The sequence below is a fragment of the Schistocerca serialis genome, unplaced genomic scaffold, assembly GCF_023864345.2.
Source record: "Schistocerca serialis cubense isolate TAMUIC-IGC-003099 unplaced genomic scaffold, iqSchSeri2.2 HiC_scaffold_1089, whole genome shotgun sequence".
Taxonomy (NCBI): Eukaryota; Metazoa; Arthropoda; class Insecta; order Orthoptera; family Acrididae; genus Schistocerca; species Schistocerca serialis.
This window is the reverse complement of record NW_026047281.1, coordinates 22,501-27,500: the sequence shown is the minus strand read 5'-3', so window position 1 is coordinate 27,500 and position 5,000 is coordinate 22,501. Positions and strand designations below refer to the sequence as shown.

Sequence of the window (5,000 nt, the reverse complement as noted above, 5' to 3'; positions counted from 1 at the left end):
TATCGTGCCTTAACCTAACCTATATCGTGCCTTAACCTAACCTATATCGTGCCTTAACCTAACCTATATCGTGCCTTAACCTAACCTATATCGTGCCTTAACCTAACCTATATCGTGCCTTAACCTAACCTAATTTGTGCCTTAACCTAACCTAATTTGTGCCTTAACCTAACCTAATTTGTGCCTTAACCTAACCTAATTTGTGCCTTAACCTAACCTAATTTGTGCCTTAACCTAACCTAATTTGTGCCTTAACCTAACCTAATTTGTGCCTTAACCTAACCTAATTTGTGCCTTAACCTAACCTAATTTGTGCCGTAACCTAACCTAATTTGTGCCGTAACGTAACCCATGTTGTGCCGTAACGTAACCCATGTTGTGCCGTAACGTAACCCATGTTGTGCCGTAACGTAACCCATGTTGTGCCGTAACGTAACCCATGTTGTGCCGTAACGTAACCCATGTTGTGCCGTAACGTAACCCATGTTGTGCCGTAACCTAACCCATGTTGTGCCTTAACCTAACCCATGTTGTGCCTTAACCTAACCCATGTTGTGCCTTAACCTAACCCATGTTGTGCCTTAACCTAACCCATGTTGTGCCTTAACCTAACCCATGTTGTGCCTTAACCTAACCCACGTTGTGCCTTAACCTAACCTACGTTGTGCCTTAACCTAACCCATGTTGTGCCTTAACCTAACCCATGTTGTGCCTTAACCTAACCCATGTTGTGCCTTAACCTAACCCATGTTGTGCCTTAACCTAACCCATGTTGTGCCTTAACCTAACCCATGTTGTGCCTTAACCTAACCCATGTTGTGCCTTAACCTAACCCATGTTGTGCCTTAACCTAACCCATGTTGTGCCTTAACCTAACCCATGTTGTGCCTTAACCTAACCCACGTTGTGCCTTAACCTAACCCACGTTGTGCCTTAACCTAACCCACGTTGTGCCTTAACCTAACCCACGTTGTGCCTTAACCTAACCTACGTTGCGCCTTAACCTAACCTACGTTGTGCCTTAACCTAACCCATGTTGTGCCTTAACCTAACCCATGTTGTGCCTTAACCTAACCCATGTTGTGCCTTAACCTAACCCATGTTGTGCCTTAACCTAACCCATGGTGTGCCTTAACCTAACCCATGGTGTGCCTTAACCTAACCCATGGTGTGCCTTAACCTAACCCATGGTGTGCCTTAACCTAACCCATGTTGTGCCTTAACCTAACCCATGTTGTGCCTTAACCTAACCCATGTTGTGCCTTAACCTAACCCATGTTGTGCCTTAACCTAACCCATGTTGTGCCTTAACCTAACCCATGTTGTGCCTTAACCTAACCCATGTTGTGCCTTAACCTAACCCATGTTGTGCCTTAACCTAACCCATGTTGTGCCTTAACCTAACCCATGTTGTGCCTTAACCTAACCCATGTTGTGCCTTAACCTAACCCATGTTGTGCCTTAACCTAACCCATGTTGTGCCTTAACCTAACCCATGTTGTGCCTTAACCTAACCCATGTTGTGCCTTAACCTAACCCATGTTGTGCCTTAACCTAACCCATGTTGTGCCTTAACCTAACCCATGTTGTGCCTTAACCTAACCCATGTTGTGCCTTAACCTAACCCATGTTGTGCCTTAACCTAACCCATGTTGTGCCTTAACCTAACCCATGTTGTGCCTTAACCTAACCCATGTTGTGCCTTAACCTAACCCATGTTGTGCCTTAACCTAACCCATGTTGTGCCTTAACCTAACCCATGTTGTGCCTTAACCTAACCCATGTTGTGCCTTAACCTAACCCATGTTGTGCCTTAACCTAACCCATGTTGTGCCTTAACCTAACCCATGTTGTGCCTTAACCTAACCCATGTTGTGCCTTAACCTAACCCATGTTGTGCCTTAACCTAACCCATGTTGTGCCTTAACCTAACCCATGTTGTGCCTTAACGTAACCCATGTTGTGCCTTAACGTAACCCATGTTGTGCCTTAACGTAACCCATGTTGTGCCTTAACCTAACCTATAATGTGCCTTAACCTAACCTAAAGTGCGCCGTAACCTAAACTATATTGCGCCTTAACCTGACGCACGTTGTCGCTGAACCTGCTCTGTAATTGTTATGCAACCCGTTAAAGTAGTGTAGTGTTGCCTAACCGCAACCCTCGCAATATAGTTCGCTACTCGCACTGCCCGGTCCCCTGTGTATCGCGTCATGTTAAACACCTTGCAGGTGTTGCTGACTTTCCACATGCTCCTGCTATACACTGTAGTGTGGATAGCAGCAGGACGTACATGCCCCCCCCCCTTCCCCCCTGCCTTCGCAAGCTGGTCGGTGAGAAGTTTGCATGTTCAATGCCCTTCGCATGCCGACGTACTCAGCCTACGTTGTGGTACGGCCTGTCACCTGTCCGCCGATGTACGCAAAACCCACAAACTGTACTGCACATTGCTCCGTATGTACTGAATGATACATCGTGGCCCATGTGACCGTATGACGACAGCGCCTAGCAACGGCGGACCATACAGTCCAAATATTGTGCACGCAGCTACGTGTCGTCTCCCTATAAGAGCTGGATTGCAGTGTGGTACGCCATACAGACGTGTGGGAGGAACGGACGCCCTGGATGGCGATCAGCATGAGCAGTCTGTTGATGTAGTGGAGCGTGTATTCGGACGTAGTCGTCTCTTCTCACACACCGTGATAGCATGTTGCACCGCGTTCCACATCTGCGACATGCTGCAGAGGCGGGCTGACAGTCGTTCGCGCAATGGACACCGCATACGTACGGGGTCTACCTTCCACGTGTTCTCTAGGCGTGCACATGTTGTTGCGTCTATGTGGGCAGACGTAGTGTGTTGTGACACCTGACACAGGCATGCAATACTCGTTGCAAATGGCGATGGACGTGTACGTTTGCTGGTGACGTTACGCAAATGAACAACCGGTAACCCGTTGTGGTGCGGTTGTTCTCGCTAGAGGTGAATCAGTGTTGGCGACGATCGGTCGAGCTATTAACCGGTTGTTTCAGGGATACCCACCATGCCCACGAACGTGAAAGGGGACCCACCATGCCCACGAACGTGAAAGGGGATCTGGGTGTGAGGCGATACGCGGCGGTGGCTGGGTGGGACCGTCCCCGGCCGGTGAGGGGGGGCCGCCCGGCGTGCTGGCAGCGCGGTGCGTGGGCGCACGCGCTACAGCCGGCTGGTGGGGGCGGCCGGTGGCAGGCGCGCCGGCCGACGGACGCGGCAGGCGGCGCAGCTGCGCGCCGGCGCCCCCTGCTCGCGGCGCCTTGCGGCCAAAGTAGGTCCTCGCGGGCCCGGTGCGAAGCGCGGTGGCCATCTGCAGTGTGCTGGTCCGATTGAGGACTTTGTGCGCTGAGGATGCGCCGCCGCCCGGCGCTCGGCGCCGCGACGCCGTCTGCTGCTCGGTCGCCCCAGCGGTTCTCGCAGGTGGTTTGTATCGCAGCTGTGCGGACGTGTTGGCGCGTGCGCTGTGCTGGGAGAGTTCGCTTCGGCACCCAAGTAGGGCTTTTGTCCTTCTGTGGCGCTGGCGTTGGAGCTGCCGGTCACCGTAGGTGGCGCGTGTTGTCTCCCGCCGGCAATGCCACGACAGCACGCTCCCGGGCCTCTGTCGGCAGCGGCAAGCTCAGTTGGGAGCACGGGTGGTCGCACCTAAAGCGTCTACTCGCCTAACTCCGGGCGATTGCGCCTCTCTCGAACCCGACCAAGTACTTAGGACGGCGCTGCGCGCCGCCGGGACCTGAGAGGGTTTCGAGGTGTGTTGTGCAGGGGAGCTCAGCCTCCTCCTGTTTGCAGAATAATTGAGCGGACGCTTGCGTGTTCGCGCGGGCCCCCGGGACACACTCCCGGGCGGCCGGCTGCTCAGCTCTAGTTGACGCAGCTCCCTGGTTGATCCTGCCAGTAGTCATATGCTTGTCTCAAAGATTAAGCCATGCATGTCTCAGTACAAGCCGCATTAAGGTGAAACCGCGAATGGCTCATTAAATCAGTTATGGTTCCTTAGATCGTACCCACGTTACTTGGATAACTGTGGTAATTCTAGAGCTAATACATGCAAACAGAGTCCCGACCAGAGATGGAAGGGACGCTTTTATTAGATCAAAACCAATCGGTCGGCTCGTCCGGTCCGTTTGCCTTGGTGACTCTGAATAACTTAGGGCTGATCGCACGGTCCTCGTACCGGCGACGCATCTTTCAAATGTCTGCCTTATCAACTGTCGATGGTAGGTTCTGCGCCTACCATGGTTGTAACGGGTAACGGGGAATCAGGGTTCGATTCCGGAGAGGGAGCCTGAGAAACGGCTACCACATCCAAGGAAGGCAGCAGGCGCGCAAATTACCCACTCCCGGCACGGGGAGGTAGTGACGAAAAATAACGATACGGGACTCATCCGAGGCCCCGTAATCGGAATGAGTACACTTTAAATCCTTTAACGAGTATCTATTGGAGGGCAAGTCTGGTGCCAGCAGCCGCGGTAATTCCAGCTCCAATAGCGTATATTAAAGTTGTTGCGGTTAAAAAGCTCGTAGTTGGATTTGTGTCCCACGCTGTTGGTTCACCGCCCGTCGGTGTTTAACTGGCATGTATCGTGGGACGTCCTGCCGGTGGGGCGAGCCGAAGGCGTGCGACCGCCTCGTGCGTGCTCGTGCGTCCCGAGGCGGACCCCGTTGAAATCCTACCAGGGTGCTCTTTATTGAGTGTCTCGGTGGGCCGGCACGTTTACTTTGAACAAATTAGAGTGCTTAAAGCAGGCAAGCCCGCCTGAATACTGTGTGCATGGAATAATGGAATAGGACCTCGGTTCTATTTTGTTGGTTTTCGGAACCCGAGGTAATGATTAATAGGGACAGGCGGGGGCATTCGTATTGCGACGTTAGAGGTGAAATTCTTGGATCGTCGCAAGACGAACAGAAGCGAAAGCATTTGCCAAGTATGTTTTCATTAATCAAGAACGAAAGTTAGAGGTTCGAAGGC

The 5,000-nt window shown here is 52.2% G+C and overlaps 1 non-coding gene across 1 annotated transcript in view; it reads left to right on the top strand.

The window, feature by feature from the left end:
* Positions 1-3,906: 3,906 nt before the first annotated feature.
* LOC126431316 (small subunit ribosomal RNA) overlaps positions 3,907-5,000 on the top strand; it is a 1,909-nt gene continuing 815 nt past the window's right edge. Inside the window, exon 1 of the ribosomal RNA XR_007577551.1 lies at positions 3,907-5,000. This exon is cut by the window's right edge and continues 815 nt beyond it. This is a non-coding gene — a ribosomal RNA (small subunit ribosomal RNA).